The sequence below is a fragment of the Temnothorax longispinosus genome, chromosome 3 (genome assembly GCF_030848805.1).
Source record: "Temnothorax longispinosus isolate EJ_2023e chromosome 3, Tlon_JGU_v1, whole genome shotgun sequence".
Classification (NCBI taxonomy): domain Eukaryota; kingdom Metazoa; phylum Arthropoda; class Insecta; order Hymenoptera; family Formicidae; genus Temnothorax; species Temnothorax longispinosus.
The window spans coordinates 7,831,687-7,852,169 of NC_092360.1; the positions used below are offsets into that span (position 1 = coordinate 7,831,687).

At 36.7% G+C, this 20,483-nt stretch overlaps 1 protein-coding gene across 3 annotated transcripts in view; it reads right to left on the reverse strand.

Annotated features, from left to right (window-relative positions):
- Task6 (TWIK-related acid-sensitive K[+] channel 6) overlaps window positions 1–20,483 on the reverse strand; it is an 83,650-nt gene that overhangs the window by 23,468 nt on the left and 39,699 nt on the right. The window contains exon 1 of one of the 3 annotated variants that reach the window (XM_071772771.1): window positions 14,159–14,535. The exons of the other annotated variants lie outside the window; for them this stretch is intronic. The gene's annotated coding sequence lies outside the window, so the exon portion shown is untranslated. Of the gene's footprint in view, window positions 1–14,158; window positions 14,536–20,483 lie in introns of those variants that run through there. 3 annotated transcript variants of the gene reach the window in all.

Below are 20,483 nucleotides of genomic sequence, written 5' to 3' on the forward strand. Positions count from 1 at the left end.
GTTGAAAATACCGAAAACAAATTCTCAAGGATGACATTAAAAACACTTTTTCGCCGATTTTTTCCTCCCTCCCGCGGCAAATTCGAAGAAATCTAAATGTATGTAACGTTCTGAAATTGTCATATATATCACATTTCAAACGTGGATTTCCTTACGAATGTGCACGATCGATTTTTGCTCAGCGAACACGTGACGCAAGTGACCTAATTACGGAGATACTTAACATTAAAAATTAGCCTGGAAATGTATACGTTGAAGTGCATAGCGTTTTGAGCCCTGATTTCTTCCACAAGCGAAAAATCTCATCTAAAGAGAAGAGTTTCTCGCATATAAGTTTAATTAAAATCTTTTCGCAGTTTATTCTCTTTTTATTAGAATAAGGTTACTCAAATTTAAGTAAAAAATAAAATAACATCATATTTGATACATTTGTGAAATTAAATTTCGTCAAAAACTATACATATATACGTATTTTTTTTGTTTGTGTCCCTGAAAGATATAATGTCCCAATATTAAAATAACTCACTTTTCTTTGGCCATCTAGCGTTTATCAAGTATATATGTCGCAAATAAGTTTAATATATATATATATATATATATATATATATATATTATATATATATCAAACTGATTTATGTGCGAGAAACTTTTCTCTTTAGATGAGATTTTTCAAAAACTACATACATCTTTAATAGTTTATGTTTCAAAAGATATTAATGTTTCGATATTAAATTAATCATTTTTCTCTATCTAGCGTTTAGATATCGTACGTGATACACATACACACACAAACGTGCGTACATATATACATATATATATATATATATATATATATATATATATATATATATATATATCTCAAATCGATCACAGAGGTGAAGGAATGATGTGACAGAAGAACAGGCGCCTTGGCGCCCTTCTTAGAGTTTCCCCCAGACAACAACGACCGAATATAGCTTCGCTGATATGGAAGCTAATGAACCAATTACACGTAATAGGACCGCCGCCTTCGAGGAACGATTGTCTCGGCTTTCTCGGTTGCTTCAAGGACTCTCGCTATGCAAACAATGGCCTCGACAAGGAACGTTGCAACGGCCTGCACTCGATCGGTATCGAATCGCGCTTTTAATTGGCGTCGAGTACTGCTCGCGGAGTAAAAAGGCGGAGTTTCCTATACGCGACGCATGACGATATTATAAATTAATTAAGCGCGTGTTTTAAAAATTAATTGGAATGGAATAATTGGAAAAGTACATTGAAAACTTCGAGTCGGAATCAAGACGGAATAAAAGCGTAAATTAATTATCATGCTAAATTTGGGATGTTATTGTTTTTTATATATAATAGAGAGTAGAAAATCTCCAAAGAATAAGATGCTACATTTTTACAGTTACAGAAGAAATTTCCAAAAGAAAAATGTCGGTAAACGTAGAGATGAGATAAGTCATCATAGGTTATTCATTAAAAAGATTTACTTATTATAAGTTACTTATTAAGTCGTCGTTTAACAAATAAAAATTCTAAATTTTACAAAGTTAATACCAGTATTGACTTTTAAATAAGATCAAACTGTGAGAAATTCTTCATCAAGTTAATTAAAATTTTCTGACAATATAGTACAACAAAATTATTTTGAAAAATTAAGCAAAACTATGGAATGTATATATAATCCTATAGTTATCAATATTTATTTAGTCTTATCAGTATATCTTAATATCTCTTCCTATTATCTCAGCTAAGTCCACATAATCTTTGTAAGCTATACAGTTTATTTACTCGGAATTTCGAATCTAAAATGCATGCGTACTTTCATTTGGAAATTTGACCTAATTATTGCTCACAATAAATTGCTGCCGAGCTGAGGTAATGCCTAGAGAACGGATTAATCCAAGGCCATAGCAATATTCTTAACGCTCAGTAAATCGGATCTCGTGATGGAAAATTCGTGTCCCAGAGTATCCGCCGTCACTCGTCACTCACGATCCTTACGTTAATTGCTAGTGGAGGCTCGCTTGAATTCTATGAATTAAGCCTCACCGGCTTCTTTCCCAAAGAACCCCAATATATAGCTTTCGCAATTCGTGATGATTCCTTTTTAAACTCAGTCGGCACGTCGCGGCATTAGTTAGTACTTATACCGTAGATGGGAAGAATTCGCTGATCGAGGGAAAAGAATTTTAAGAGCTCGTCGCAGGTAAAACGGAAAATGGAATAAATTATACAGCCAACAGGAAGAAAGTTCCGACGGCTTTTTCTCTCTCACCCTCGCACCCCCCCCTCTATCTCCCTCACACACACATACCCACACACACACACACACACACACGCGAGTTGTTATCAATCTCACGCATACCAAGTTAGAGCATGAAGAATTTGAGGGCGCGTCGTTACTTTTTATAGCTGTGACGTTTCGGAATGTTCACGGTGAAAAAAGGCACGCGTGCCTGAATGCCCATTTATCTCGCAAAAGGGACATTCGAGTGTATGAGAGGCACAATAATGTACAGAAATATACGCGCTATATGGCTTCACGGCAAACCGCAATATATAAGGAACCGCCTCCGATCATTCTCCAAGGCAATATTAGTCTCATTAATCAGACCAGCAGATCATCTCTAGATTCCAGAATCCTGACTAACGTCAACTGGGATAATAACTTCCGTATCTTCTTGATTACTTAACTCCAAGTCGAAAATAATTTCTTCTTATAAAGAGGCATTCGTATATAATCTCTCAATAGCAAAATAAACACAATATTTCTCAATAATAAGAATTTTAATTTTTTACGCTTACAATTAATGGATTAAAAACATCTTTATAAGCGATAATCAATTCGATTTACGTTGGAAATAAATATATATATTGTTATATAAATAAACAATTTATTTTTCAAATAAATTTAATATTTTTATTGCTATCCAAGTTATTATAATCTATATGTTATTTATATCTTATTTATGTATATCTTATTTATTCAAACTACAGGAAATCAAAATATTTTTCTCGAGTTTGCAAGCACATTTCAACGCGTCGTTTGCCAAGACTTCGGCTTGAAAATGAAACTTTTCCAGATACATGTTTATTTAGTCTTTCGCGTTTTGATGCGCAAAACTCACCCCCCATGTTTGCGATGCCAATCTACAATGTCGTTGTTACCATGTCGGACAGACTCTTCGTTTCTTTACAAACGGCTGAATCTTGCGAGGGAAATTTCGCAGGTAATGCTAAAGCCAATATATACACCGCAAACTTTAACCTTCCTCGTCATTTAACAAGAAATAATTTAATCTCTTCTTTAATTAACGCGTCTTTTAATAGTAAATTATCACTATCGCAATATTTATCCTGCGATAATAATAATCTATAATAAATTTTATGTCTTGCAAGTTCGAAAATCAAAACGCCAAGTCGTTATTTGGAAGATGTATCTTCAAATAATAACAGCAAACGATATAATGCAATAATTTCCATTTTCATTCGTTTTCCTCGCCGTAATTTTACAAATTTATTTTAACTCTCGACTACACAGAAAATCTAAATAACTTCAGTGAGTTCGATTTACGGAATGCTAACAAAATTACAATATCAAAAATGTACAAAAATATAACATCAAAAATATATCTCGTTTCTATCGTTACACAAATAAACCATAGAACTGTATACACTTAAGTCATCAAAAACAAATCGTAGCTTTATTTTGATAAAAACAATGAAGTAATTATTTTTACTCGCAAATAATTTTCATATTCCTTTTTACGTTATTGATTTTCGCGTTGGATCAACGGTTGAATATTTACGCTATCCAAGAATATCCAAAGCGGGATCCACTCTGGTTAATGAAGTTTTGGAATTATCTCCATTGAGTCAATCGGAATCTTAAATGCTCCTTCATATAGTCCTACGGAGGGGCGGATATATTTAGGATATTGCCTCGCGATCACGCGGGCGCGCTGCAGCTACTCTCCGAAATTAGTAATCAAGTTCCATTTCGATAAAGGATTTGAGCTTGGATTATTCTGTACGGAGCTCCATGCACATCGCACATATACTGTACGTAATTTTGAAACCTCATCAATATCGTTAAACCTATATATAAGCCTATAAATAATGTAATAATGCAAATCCGAAATAGACAATAATATTTTTTTATCGATTTGGATATTCAAAAGCGGATATGTAAAAAGCAGATTGTAAAATTAGAATGATTCATATGATTCCTTAATATCTTATTTAATAATTTATTCAACAATATTTTAATTGCAATTAGTAAATTATGTGACACGTGTCGTACAATTGATGTAATAATCATGTTTGTTTCTTTGTTAAGCCCAAGTTGTGGCTCTGATCATTAATTCTGCATAGATGATTAGAAGTAACATATCAATTTTTTCTAAGGAAACATCTGTTATTTGTCAAAATATATATAGTCTCTCGACTTTCACAACTCATTAAACGCTGAAACTAGTATTTTGAATAAAAATGAATTGCGAAAAAATGAATGAACAGTATTCCACTGATCGGCAAAGTGTTAAAACCTGTTTTCAGCAGAATGCGACACCGTTTCCATTTTAACGATACATATAACTTTGCGTCAGAAAGATCGGCTTCAAAGTTTGAGCTAAATAACTCCGCTAGGTGTTGATTTAATCCAATCCCATCGCGTAACGCTTAAGCACATTCGTCGGAGGCGAACACATATACGTACACGTACATGTATGTATGCACATATGTACAAAACCGTATACCGTACTCGACGTCCTATGGCGCGGCGTTTTAGGATCCTGCGGCGTGTACCACGACGAAGGATGACAAGGCGTTCGCGGGGTAGCCGGAAGAGGGTGGCTCAGGAGGCCGTGGCCCATTTTCACGCAATGACGTCAAGCCGTATCCCCGCGTACGTCACCGGATTCGGAAAATGTAGTTTTACCAGCCATGGGAGACCGCCGTGCGTGATCGGCACTGCCCATTGCACCCGAAATTTATATTGCATGCGCATTTTTGGTGCATGCGACACGCGCGCAAACGAATATCTGCAGAATCTGATTTTACATATGTGATTTGATTTCTAATTATCTAATTAATTACATAAAGATATCTTCCTCAAAAATAGAAGCATATTCAATTTGTATTGTTATTTATTTGTATTGTATTTATTTATTAAAGCGTCAATAATTATTCCCTGTAAATTTTCGTTTGTCTTGATTTCTCGACATCAAATTAACAGTACATTTTCTTTGTAAAACCGATAACATTTAAAAATAATTTTTTAAACTTGTGGTTAAACAATTGAGAGTTGAACTTCGAACTCTCTATTCGGGAGTTCGCGGCAATTTCAATCGAGCAAACATTCACTGCTATGTATTTACCTTATTGCTTTTACAATGGAACGGAAGTTGCAAGTTTCAATACTTAGAGAATTAGCGCTAAGATTTAACAAGGAAACAGAAACTTTGCTCGAATTGTTGTAGCAAGTGAAGAAAGCAGAAAATTGGGTCAGCAAATATATATGTATATGTATATATATTAAGATATTATATATATATAAAGAAATTTAAAAAATCAAATTTCTTAAGTTTTAAATTCTTTAAATCCCTAAAGAAATGCTAATTGAGATCTATATGAGAGATAAATACATATTATCACAGTAATATCTTCACTTCGCAGGAGAGTTGAATTATTCAACAGTTCTCCATGATTCCTCACGCGCTGTATTTCTATACCCTTCTACGTGTAATCTAACTGCACGCGAACGATAGATGCATCAACAATCGAAAACAGGTGCAGTGGCCGCCGCGGAAGTGTTCCCAGAAATTTTCCGGAATAATGTAGATAAATAGACGTTTATCAGCGCCTTGGGAAAGTGTTTCCTCAAGGGCCAGATCGCAAATTCAAGTTTAGTAACATCCATTTAAACGCATAAAAAAGAAAAAAACTGAAATTATTGTACGATAATACATGCCAGACAAAAATAAAAGAATAAAAATTCTGTTCAGGGAATAGTCATTAAACTGACATCATGTATATGCGATATTACCACAAGAAGTTACAAAACTGACGTTTTAAAATTATTAATAACGTTCGCGTGTCAGATTTGAAGCGGGATCTTCTTCTACAAGTTTGTTGCGGAACTTCAGAAATTTTTTAGCATTTTAATACGGAATATTGGAGTCAAGTTTTCCGAAGAAATCCTTGTGTATCACCTTAAGTATTTTCTATGTTCTAAGCTTCATATTCAAGCATTATACAGAATTAATTAAAAATAATATATAAAATTAAAATTTCTGAACATGTATCGTATTAAATATATATTAGTTAAGAAATTTTTAAATGTAATAAAGATTATTACAAAAACACAAAACGTATGTTATATAACAAAAATCTTAATTACATAAGTCTCTGTAGAATTATCAATCAATTATGTTTCAAGAGAATAAAAGTAATTCAACTGCGTAAGATAAATTATTCGGTACAACGATTTATTAGCTAAATGATATTGAAATCACATGCTTTTCTACACTCGAAAACACATGTTGGCTGCGCCACTAATGTGGTTCGATAGTGATAAGCGAATTATTCGCTGAATTTTAATTAAAACGTAACAGACAGCGTAACGACATTAGCATTTAGCACACACTCGCACTTTTGGTGTACAACGTTCGGGGCATCAATTCAATTTATGAGTATATATATCAACAATTGTACAACGATATACTTAACACACAACGTAATATTTTTTTTATCAAAAACTGAAACGGCTTATCTTGAGAAAAATGTCAAAAAATCGTTTTCTAACTATACATATAGTTAAAAAACTTTTAACGAGCTAAAACTTTATTCTTGTTATAATTTCGAATATTATATTAAAATATATTAACAAACGAAAATTAAAGCAACTCTTGAAAATTTGAAAAAAAGTGAATTAAATTAAAAAGCGCTCGATTAAATTTCGATAGAGAAAATATCATTTGAGGGAAATATCACTCGGTTCAACAAATATACGTTCAGTACTCTATACAATAATTTACTTTGTGGCGTGCGTACATCGCGCTCGAAAATCCTATGAAAATTGTAACAAAATGGCTGCGAATTGGCCGGCTTATGTAAATAAATAAATTCAACGAAACGGATTGACTGCTCAAAAAAAAGTGGATTGCGCTGATTGCAGTCATGCTGCAGCTTCGCGCCTGTATTGCGAGCAAATTCAACGGGTAGGCGTTTATATAACTGGGACAGAGGATTTGATTCGGGTCTTCTATATCCCTCCGTATCTTCCTATCGACGTATTTGTACCATTTATGATGGATGTGAAACGGGAAGATTTGTAGAAGTTGACTCTTTAATTACAATAAGCCAATTAATTCGAAGGTATACGCTGTTGAATGTCAGTGTAACGAGTTACGCAATTCAAAAATGGAAGGGAGTATCGTAATTTACAATATAACAATATTTCTTTATAACATAATACGCTTTAATTTTTGTAATGTAACATATTTCTTATTTTTATATTGTTGATTTTTAATTCATTACAAATGCAAATGGACAATTCTTACTGAATTGGTATCTGAATAAACGAGGTACTTTTCTGAGAACTATTCGATTTAAGAAAACAATTTTGTTTCGTCGCGGTTATATGGTATTAGGAGACAATACAATTTGTTTCAGTTTACTGTCCGTATAAGACTTTTCCGCGTGAAGATACATCGAGCGATAGCCGAGGAACTAAGGTCGTTGAAAAGTCCATTGCCGAGCTCATGCCGTATACAACAAATAAAGAACAGCTGAGTCATGGTTCGTAGTAACACCTACGCGCGTAAACTACCATGACGCTCATTCGAATTATGAATGAGCTATGTACCTGCCGAAAACTTTAGAACGTTATAACTTGATAAAAATTAATATAGCGGGATAAAAATAAAAACACCCGGGAACAATACACCGAGAAATTGCTGGTTTTCTAAAAAATTTCTTAGATAATTGAAGATATTATAACATTTGGTATTAATATAAATTGGTAAATTTACAAGCTAAAAATCAGGGGAAAAAGCTAATTAATCATGTTAAATAAACAAGTCATTAGAAAAAATGGAGTTCATTTATCTTGATAAATTTTATATAAAATTTAGTAAGAAAAGAAAATTAAAATTTCTTAATCTTTTAAATTGTTTCTAAGATATTGACGACTTCTCGTTGTCATCATTTTTCTTAATCCAGTCCTTAATTCACGTTTCCCATTTCGAAGGAAAGACGCTTGACGTCTCTATGTAGCTTGCCATTGGTATGCAACCCGTTCGGAATCTGTACCGCGGCTGCGGTTGCATAGCAACCCCTCGTCGAGAGAGACGACGAAAGTAGCCTCCGGGCAAAACTAATGAACCGCGTAGAAAACGGAAACGATTTCCGCGGCCTAATTCGGCGGCCGTTTCATGGTGGCCGGGGTAACGTATAAAAATGAGAAGGGGCACGTAGGAGATGAGGCTCGATGGTGTGATAACGTGCAGCCGCATTGCGGCACACGACCCACCATGCTTCGAGCCGGCTGCATCGCCGAAGTGACCGTACAGACTTTTCTTCTGCGCTTGAGCCTCTTCCCCAGTCGTGCTAATATTACTACCACTATCGTGAGCCACCCCCCACTGCGTCACCTCATTCGCACAACCACTGCTGTGCGATAGCGTATCTTCACATCTGGCTCGAGATCCGCTCTCTAAATGTGCGGAACGCGCAGGTAATCGCTACGGTAGGATTGATGCTCCACGTTAAAAATGCATTTTGCAAGATGGATTTCCGCGATGGCGAAATCTCGTTTATCCATGTGGCCCCTCAAGCAATATCGCTCTGTGATAGAGAAGAATGTATAACGTAGATTTGTAAATTAAAATTTTTTAATGTGAAAAATTTGTTGACGTATTATCGTATTATCCTTACACGATGTCATATTATAGTTTACAAGAATAAAAAGTATAAAAAATAAAAAGCATGGCATTATACGAGATAAAACACAATTTAAAAAATGTTAAACACATTAATATATAATGTAATAAAATCATATTAATGTAGTTTAAAAAAAATTAATAAAATAAAATTAAGTACCAGTATTTTTGTCAATATTATTATACGTTTTACATTTTTAACCGCTACCTGTTGTTTAAAAAATATTTGCATTTAACAAAGAATATAAAGTGCACAGTTTATACAATTCTTAAAAATATAATATCCTTCTCTCTCTCGTATTTTATTCTTGCTTCAACTGTTACAATATCGCTTTTAATTAATGTTAGCAAGAAATATACTTGTTACTGATTAAAGAATTATTATTAATTTTATTTTATATTAAAACGAACAATGATTCTTCTAAATAACAATTATATTTTAATAAACTGATATTAATATTGTTAAAAAATCAATACACAGCCTGCGATCGCCTTGAGACCATTCGATGACGACGCCTTGATGATTCGTGAAATCTCTATCGTTTCTGTTATTACATACGATTTCTGTAGTTCTGTAGCTGATTAATGGACGTACACGTGTTGACATATGTATTACGCGATGTACAGCTGTTCGCTGCGCATGTAATACGAGCGTACTGGTTAATTGTTTTAAAGTGTCTGTAAGCTCTTCAACCCAGATACACGTTAAACATCCAAACGATTTTGCCGTTGCGAAACGAGACGGAAAGTTAGGCGAGAAATAGCGACAGGGAGGCAAATGCGACGTCGCTTGTTAGGCTCATTCAATGAGCAGCGCATCAATGAGTGATTTAAAAAAACAAAAAGAAAAGGATCTTATAATTTGAGACATTAGCTTGTACTTTTGAAAAATCGAGTATAATTTAAATTGTGAAATATGCTTAATAAAGTTAGATGAAAGAAAAAGATATCTTGATAATCTCTTTATTAATTACGAATATGTTATTAACATAATAAGTAATGAAAAAAAAAGCAAGTGAGTCTAGTAAAATTGCGAAGGATGATATCAAAGCAGCTTATCTTATATTTGTTTGATATTAATTCATTTTTCTTACTTTATGTTATTGTCTTTTCTATTACACGGCTCATGCATTGTGACGACTTTCCTTTGAAAGAGGTTTTCTCTATTAAAACTTGATAAAACGCAACATAACAAAATCATTTTCTTGCTCTGTAAGAATTCTGTTTAAACTTGCTGCAAATCGAAGTTTGGAAATAAAATAATTTGCGTTGTTACATTGTTCAGAATTTAACGATTAATATTTAGTTGCCTGTTGCAATCATCAAGATATTGAAGCATGTTATTAATCAGTTCTCATCACTAACTATAATTTCAACCTTTTGAACGTCTAGAACGTGTAGAAGTTCTTTTTTTTTACGTGACAAACACATCTAAACAATTTTTTAAAGATTACGATCTAAACAAAGCTCAAAATAATTGTGTATATAGATTTTATCTATCTCGCGTATTTTCAACGTAAACAATTGCAGCTTGATATTGTGAATTTTGTAGAATTTGAGATAAAAAAGTTAAGCAATCAGTGGAAATGTAATCAGAGGGATAGTAACACTTTTTTTAATCAAAACAGTTAAAAGTAATCTTTTAATTGAAAGAAATTGTATGTATTTGTTCAAGTTATTTATTGATTACGTTAGCCCTCCCAGAATATAGTTAAGAGTTTTCTAAAGGGATTCACTTTGGATTCGTTTCTTTTTTTTCGATAGAGTCGCGATTTTTGTGTAAGCAATACGGAAAGCTTGAAATAATAAACCGTTCCATTCTAATATCGCTGGAGTTTAAACAATATCTATGATAATATCTATCCGCCTGTCGCGAGATAACGAGTAATACGTTATGAACGCGATACAATCGAGGCAATCTGTAATGAATTGAATCCTTACGTATGTATATACACAGGCTGGCTTCCTCCAGGCACACAAATAGGATAGAATAAGTAAATAGCAATTGGTGAATGAAACGAGACAGGTAAAGAGGTGGGCGTATGGAGAACGACGCCGTTATCTCCTGTATTAAACGGACTCGAATTCGCTATCGATCGTGGCTTGTCGAATTAACTCACGGTTCTCGTCGGTATGTGTCTGTGTGTGCATATGCATGCGTGTGTTCCGCGTTCGCGTATGCAGCATTTCCGATCACTCCAGCAACAAAATCGTATTCAGGTGTCGGACAGATAGTAAGAGAGAGAAATTATGCGCAGAACAATACAGAGAGAAAAAGAGAGAGAATTAATTAGCAATATTTAAGATAATTTACAAACTTGTTAAAATAATAATTGCAATGTATGTAGTTCATATACATAGACGAGAGTTGCAATGCAACTCATTATAGATATTTGTTGCACGACTGATATAAAAATAGCCAATATAATAATCTTACAATTCTTACAAATCATGTTACATGCAATAATTCTATTATATTAAATTAAATAACGAACGTAATCAACTGCAATCAAAAAGCAATAAAGATAATGTAGCTGTAAGCTATGTATATTATAACTATAAAGAAAAACAGAACGTAACTAAGATAAAATTCAAAAAGTTCTGCGAAAATTAGACACTTTGTGAACATAACAGTTCGATAGCATCAATTCGATAATCGTGTTTTTGATAATTGCGCAATAGCTAGAGCATACCTATATTCCTCATCAATATTCTTCACAAATCCAGAGCATTGCAATCGCTACGAAACGCGATGTCGTTCGTGTTTTCAATTTAAAACGTATCGAAAAGCGAATTCCGTCATGGCACGCGGGGGGATTGGCGACGTCAGTCGGTATATATTATAAGGAGGAGAGACGCGGTGAGATGATTCGCGAAATGCAATTTGATTTGATTTCTCGGGGCGAGATGGCACGCCGGCGAGAACGCGAAGATGACCGAAATACAAGTCGATCGCGTCCAATTAATCGCGGCAGGCGATGCATATGCATGCGCGCGTATACGACCCTGGAATAACGTCCGTCCCGGCTATCGTTCCCGCGCTAGTTATGTATTTATGCAATGACATTTACGTGCATATGACCGGCACACGCCTGGCACGATACGCACGCACGCATGGGAAATGAAGCATTATATCTCGGCCTTATCGTTACGTCGAACACGCATAGCGGGAATTCACGCTGAGAGGTTTTAGGTCGGTGAAAGAAGCACGCGGCATAATTATATGTCGCGGAACGATGTTATCAGGATATCAGAATAATATTTTCGTATTTTCTAAACTCATCACTGGTTTATGAACAACGCACAGATATCGTGCAATTAGCTCCGTTTCCTCCTATTTGCTGCATTTCAGAGATTACTCCGAATAGAACGTCGCCATTATAGCGCGATCGCAATCGCTCGATGCGCAACTGATCACGTCGACGGACAATAATAATTTGCCGTGGTATTTGCCGCAAAACGCTGCAGATTTCCTCAGGGAATCGAGACCTTTAACGATTACAACCGCTCCCACGTGAGGCAGTAAGAGAGGGCTTTAAGATCACATCGGCTTCGCTAACCAATCAGCTTATGTTTGTTACATCTATGATATGCATACCATAATTATCGGCTAATTACGCCGGACTATGTCAAATGGGCTATGTGAGGTATAATAATTGTGCTTTAAGCCGACTGTTCGATGAGATCTTCAAACCGATTAAAGTCGAAACGTATTAAATGTGATAATTTCGAAAATTACGGACACTGACGCAAGACTCAAATATTTAGATATATTATCTAAAAATATAAAGTCAAATTATATATATTATATAATAACGCCGCCCATCAGTAGAAAGTTTGTACGGCTACCGTTTGTCTCGAAAAGTATCGAGGCATTGAAACTTTACGTGAAAGTTACCGTTTCTGGTATTGTACATGCGTGTAAAAAGAACCAATTTGGAGAGAACAAAAAACTCAATAGTGCTCAATTTGACGTGGGTCATCCATGTACACGTGATCCCGATTAACTGCGTTTGAACGGAATCGCGTGTGTTAACCGAAAGCAATTGCGCTGCGCGTAACAGCGGCACCGGCGATTTCAATCGGCCGATCTGAAAGCGATTCGCTCCGGCGCGCGGCGGCGCCAAAGGTAATCGCGCTTCCTAAAATTCATTGCGTTACAGAAGAGATTAATTCGGGCGATCGCCCACTAATGCGAATTGTACTTGCTTGCTTTTTCGACATGCCTTCGGATAAATTCAGACAGCATTAAAACTGAAATGTTAATATTAATACTAAAAGGCTGGAAGATATAAATGTCATTTAACAAGAGCGTTATGAATAACATAGCAGTCTCGTAGCGTTCACGGGGCTGATTCTGTAACTCTTAACGACAGTTTCGTTATCGTTATATTTGCGTTGCGCAGCTTTTTTACCATATATGATATCTGCGCAACGCAAATATAACGATAACGAAACTGTCGTTAAGAGTTAAAGAATAGGGCTACACAGGAGTCACGGAGATTCCGCGAGCCAACATTTAGATGCATAAAAATATGAGATCATCAGATAACTTAATATGCTTAACTAAACTAATAATGTCCGTCATTAATGCTTGTATGGCCACCGTTCGTTAGTTTCTCATATAAAGTCACTTTTCAACAATATTCAACAGTGAAAATAACGTTTGACAACAGCATTAGACAATATTAACATGTTGTCTACTCAGCAATTTTTGTTTATTTATCGTGTATACTACAGTATAAATTTTTATTATCCTAAATATATAAAATATCGTATAATATAATTACATAAGACTTTATCTTCATGAGTAGTATGAATTGTTTACTTTTTACTTTACGTTGTTATCTAGCTTTATGTCATTTAAAATTTTGTAATAAATAATACTTATTTTTTACAAACGTTTTGAAAAATTTCGACAGCCAATTACGGATGTTCACCATGGCAGCCTATGTGTTATGTTATCCTATAATGGCTATAATATATAAGACATAAGAGATACGGGGAAAAAGGATTAGTCAGTTTCTACAGATAGCTCTAAATGTCTCATCTCATTCGGATGCAAGTGTCGTACAGCAAACACAATAGATTAGCGTAACCTTATTAGCCATCAAAATTAATGAACGATATCGTATCCCAACTAATCTCTCGCTAAGATACGCGCAGCACGTCGCGACGAGAACCGCAGACGCTGTGCAGCACGACGTAATTAACGATGACATGCTTACCGCAATTACGTTTCTTACGCGGATCTATCAGATAACAGATAACCCGTCGCGCAAAAAGGTTCCGCGGATATACTTTTATACACGCGCGGATGCACTTTTTCTCGAATATAAAAATCTTCCACCAGCACGATAAGAAGTTGCACACTGAACCATCTCGGCGAATTGATTAAGAGCTATCGTGATGCTCGGAGTTCATTAACGTCCGCTCGCGCGTCGTTACGATTATTCGCGGTTTTAATGCGCGACTCTCGTGCGGAAGTGTCGCAAGATAATTATTCGCTCAAACCTATATTATTTCGCGGCGTTTATCGTCGCATTAAGGCGGCGTCTGATGGTCATCTTCCGACCGGATATTAAGTCCACCTCGTCGACTTAACGGCGCCGTTACGAGCGCTTTACGGACACATTCGCGTTTTCGCTCCTGCCTTACACACGCATCTGTTATAATCCCCGCTCATAAATCGCAACTCTAATTTACGAGAGGGCGCATGAAGATGCGTCGGGTAATAAAAATATATTAACAAATCTCTTAACGTCAGACCCGATGCGCAAAATGTTTGTGTAGAGAAATAGTTGAAGAATGGCCGTAGGGTGGCTCTTAGTTAACTAAAGGTGAATCCGAGAGATTGCCAAGATATTCCGATAATTATTCTGTACTCTGTTCCGTTCTCTTCTGTGCTACACAGTGTTCTGTATTCTGTGGCAGATCTAGATACACCGCTTATATACAAATATGAGTACAAGATTATATCCCCGCTCACGTTAAGCGAGCCAATGAGCGGAATAATCATCGTCTTAGGGCCAATTTCCACCAATGTCGGTTAACTGTAAACTTCGGTTAAACTCACTCTTCATCTCTTTCTAACTGCCCCCTTAATCGGAAGCAGAGCGAATTAATCGCGACAGGTGAGTCTAAGATAACTGACCTTGTCGTTGGAGCGAAATTTGAGCATAATAAACACGCGAGCAATTCGCAGAACAAAGAGACGCTCGTTTACACTAGTGAAAGTCGCGGATGCGTGGCTTCACACACTTGCTAAGAACACTTGAGAACACTCTGATAAATTGTAGCACGTGCCATAGTGCGTACTCGGAGGCGTTATCGGCGTTCTCACACGTTTGTTTTAACTCTGCAAAGGACGCTTGGATATAAGTAGCAGAGAAGCTTCTTGCAAATGGAGGAGAGAGGGGGAGGTACTTAATATAAGACGTCTTTTTTAAGAGTTCAAGTATAAAGCGGAAAATAGAGAGAGAAGAGTCTCTTTATACCTTATTCTCAATAATATTTACTCATGTGCATGTATAAAAAAAACATTGCTATTTAAAATAAAAAGGATAAAAATATATAATTAAAGAAATGTAAAAGAATAAAGGTAGGACTAAATTGCGATAATAAAAATATACATTATTTTCCACTGTTAAAATTAGTAATCACTACACTACAAAATCATCAATCATGCAAACTGATGTACAAAGGAGAGAAGAGTAAATAATTGTAAACGACAAACAATGTGGATTCTAAACTTGGTTCTTTCTTTTCTGTCTCTTTCAACATATATAATTATATTTTATTATTAAGAAACTATTATTAACGTTCTGCTCATTTTTATCTTTTATTCAGAGTTAGAGCATTTGTGTTTTCAGAATAGGAAGTGTCGTCTCCTGCAGCGGGAAATCGAACGAATCTCCGTTTTTCTTGGAAAAAAAACCAGGGCAATCCTGATTCTGATTGTTACCAGGATGCGACATTTGGTGGACGCGCTGTTGGAAGCGATATCGCCGCGTGCCGCAACGGAAACGCCGTCGCATCCGTCGCCCTCGCGCGCGCGGACGTGCCTTGAGAACGGGGAGCTGAATGGGGGATGCATTTCTACGTACGAGAAGTCTCGCGCGCGCCCTGCGCGGAGGGGATGGTGTGGCCTGGTTTCATTGAACCTGCCTGCACCGCGTACAACACCTCCGTGCCGTACGGCGGCCCCCGCAACCCCGCGGCAGCCCCCGCGCACCCAGGATCCCACCCGCGAACGTTCGCAGTGCGGAGCGGTGCGCTCGCGACGTCGGGGGTCGGCGGTCAGCGGGGGGCCGGGGGGGTGACTGGGCCGGGTGAGTTGAAGCTATGCATAGCCCGCGACGGGCTATATATAGGTCGCCGTTTCTATAAATAGAACCTCGGTCGCCCCCACCAGCGCCACCACCGCCGCGGAGCCCCGCATGAGCTGCGGCGGCGACGACGGTGGCGGCCATGAGGGGCGGTCGGTGTACCATCCCGGTGTATAAAAGTTTATGGCTAAATATACAACCACCCCCGCCCGTGCCCGCGCCCTCGCCCTCGCGATCCAACCGCCGCTGCCGTTTCTGCTGCGGATCGACGCGCCGCTACTGAAAATATATTCTCTTCTCCCGATGACTTTGCCCGCTAAATGGACAGCCAGGATAGTGGCTATTCGCTATGCTAAGATAGTTCTTAGACAGCTCGAAAATTCAGATCATTGATCCTGGGAACGAGCTTTGTAATTGGATATGATGGATATGAGATCATGGAAAAAAGCGGCATTTTTTTTTTTTAATAAAATTACATTTAAAAAATTTTTGTTTAATTTCTTTAAAAATATTTCTAGATTATGATGCAAAATATCGTACAATATAGAATGGACCTCAAAGCAAAAAAATCCAAATATAAACAAATATTTAAAAATTTTCACCTATATATTCAAGTTTTTCTAGTCATACTGTAAAAATATATTTACAATAAATAAAAATACTTCTCGCAAAATATACGCACAAAATAAACGTGAATTCTCGGAATCTTTGTATTTTCTTAAAAAAAATCAGCGATCCATGTTGAGCTATGTCACATTATTTACTCAATTTTCATCCCTGTTGCAAAAATGAAATTTAGATCTGACGTGTTAGATAATGCTCTTAAGAAAGTTTTTAGAAGGAATTTCTAGACTTTCGCGTGGGGCGGACTGTAATCATACGCTGCGCCGTTGTTGCTGGGTAGGATGCGATTCGAGCCACGTCAGCCGTGAGATCAGGTTTTTGCAGCGTCCGAGTTTCGTGGAAGCGGTGGTTTGCGCGATACACCGCGCTTCCGTTCTTGCGGTCACGGACGGTTTCGCATGAGCTCATTTATGCAGGGACCGGCTAAGTGGAAATAATCCCTTTCTACGACGCGAAACCTCGAGATTTATCAATCGCTTGAGGACTCTTACGTCGATACGTTGTCTCTATATAGCGAAAACTACTTCCCGTCTCCCTCGCGCTTCTATCGAGCGCTATTCTATTTTCTTTGAGTTTTGCGGAGAGCCTTTCGGAAACGTCAACCGTGTTAGCCTTAAGGCGAGCGGTTGCACAATACAATATGTTTTCGTTTGCTGCAACTTCAGAAAGCTTCTTTTCGTACTATTAAACTATATTTTCCTTCCGGCGAAGTTTATCTCTGTCCCTTTTATATGCGAACTCTAATAAACTCTACATTTACTCTGACTTTTTCTCGGATACCGCGGTTTTATCGGAAAGACATTTAGCTTAACACAATTTGCGATTTTCATAAATTATTATATATTAAATTTAGCATATACCACGTAAATTGAGTCCAATAGAAAGTGCGCGCTGAAAACACACTGCATCGTTGACGTTAATTCTAACGATAATTACCAGTCGTTCGTTTAACAAACGAATAGACATGATGTAGGTGTGATGTAGGACGTTCTCTTGCTTACATTTATGAAGCATATAAGAACAGACTCGTGTGATCATCTCGCCCTCTTCGTGAGTCACGTCGAATGTCAAAGAGAGAACTGACATATTAATTTTCGCCGTATCGCGCGAAAATGTATAACAGAATGTATATTTCATGTCAAAGAATACAGACATTAATTATTTCGTTAAACTTTGAATTAACGTCATGTTCAAGTACATTTTTTTTTTTAAATCAACTGAAGGATAAGATTAAATTATTTATCAATTGTTCCGAAAAAGGTTCGCTCATTCTATTGCAATTATTTACAGCAAATTATTGCATTGTAATTCAATATATTGCTGAAAATTTTCATCCATATTTTGATCAGATCTCAAATAATCTGAAATAAAATAAAAACACCAATATCTACTCACTATACAAGTTCTAACTGAATAGCACGCACGCTGGTTTCCTCGTTTAATTCATTATGCGCAAATAACGCGGATAACGCATCATGCTAAAACTATCCCTATTTAGGGGGTTCCCGTTTATATGTGACACACATAATGCGCGGGACTGATGTTAATTGAAACTAACAGAGAGCACTATTCTCCACCACACTAGTGTCTAAATATAAATTAAACGACGGTACAGAGCTGGAATCAAAGACAAATGTAGTATAACGTAATAATATAACGTAATTTATATTTATATAACTCGATTCATTCATATTGTAAAAGAAGTAAAGCGGCAAAGAACAAAAATCTACACTCCTTTGTAATTATGAAATAATATAAAAGAGAAGAAACGCCTCGACTGCCTTTAATTACATCGTCCGACTATTTATGTTGTTAGTAAGGTAATTTCTTATCTTCTGATTACAGTTTTGAATTATTACCTTAATTAACCAAGAACTTATTTAAGCAGTTATTTGGAGTTTTATTTATCTGATCCATAGAATGCTCTCTCTCTCTCTTTCTCTCTCTTTCTATCTCTCTCTACTATGGGAAAAGTGTCAGGTATATTTAGCGTTAAATCATGGACCTCTGGCATTCCTCTCCCTTCTTTTAAATAACTACAGAGAGTTTATAGGCTGGGACCAAGATAGTCACCCCAAAATATCCACGTTTAAAAATAAATATCAACCATCTCCGTGACTTAAAAACACACAACTATAGCAAACAAATAATGTGAGAACTAGTGTGTGGAATCTTTAATCTCGGATTAGCGCATGATGGGAAAATTCCTCGAGGAAAAAGAAACAGAAAAAGGATGATGAGTGATGACGCGTATCCGAAAAAAAAAAGATTATCCAGCACGAATCGCGTACGTAAAAGTTTTAATCGACGATCAACCGAAATCCTCTCTGGCTCAAACGACCCGAGGCAGCGATAGCGATATCCTAACATTTAATGTATTGATCAACCGAGGAGCAATAAATAGAGGCAGAGCGAGGGGTGTCGTGAGCCTGATTAAACTTCATTCTCCGCTAATGGTTTATAAATAGGCATCTTTTTTTTTCTTTGCCTTCCATACGGTCACGACGGACGAGAGAAGTGCTCCTGGAACGAGCGTCCTTCCATTCCGCTGTCCTGCCTCCTCGCCTACACCTCGCCTGCCGACCTCGTCGATATTTTCCGATATTTCCCCGCCGATTTTCCCAACACGCGGCGCCGGCATCGGCGACGTGTTTTCGCAGGAAATTGCGTATCGACACTTTAATGGCGGCTGTTATTTGATGCTCTTGAATACGGAGATTTCAAACGCCCGCGATGATGCTGAAATCACGTGGCGATGATGACAACGATCCGGTGTGCATTAATTAAAGCGATCGCGAAATAAGTGCACGTATTCGATAGCTCTTAATTTCACTTATTTACACAATTCTATATCCAAAAAGTCCATTACGTATATATATCGCGTAATCGTCATTTTGCAAATATTTCCTTTTAAACGATCACAAAAGCATTATTTTTTATTTTCGCCGTGAAAACTGCTGGCAAAATGACATTACCATATATGAAACTGGGATTAACCGAATAGAATGCAAATATGCAAATGCAATAATTGCATCAGATATCATGTGAAACAAGCTTCAAACGTTGTCTATCTCTTTAATAAAAATACTGTTCTCTTTTAAAAACCATAAAATTGATATATACAGCGATTATGAATTAGCTATTATATTTCGAAATACATGTACTACTGCTAGTTCTCTCGTGGAAATATCATCAATTCAATAAATACAACACTTGAAACTTAAAGAACTTTGAATAGCGCGTTATTAAAATTGAAAAACTCTCTCTCTCTCTCTTTCTCTCTTTTTTCTCCACAGAAATAGCATTTTGCTATTTGAAATATCTATTTTATTATTCATCATTACTCGAAAGTTAGTCTTATTCGTCAGCATTTCATTTCCATAATGAACTATGAACTTTGAAATGTTACGGAGCGGTGCACACGTGCATATAGAGATTCTTCTTTTCTGTCCCGCACGCGGGCCCCGCAAATAGCCGTACATAGGGGCGTAGGTCGGATCGATCGTGGGGTAAAAGTGAAAGGACGCCCCAAGGGGTGGCCGAGAGGACTATGAAATCGTGCAACGAGTCGGTTGATGAGAAAGAGAGAGAAAGAAAGAAA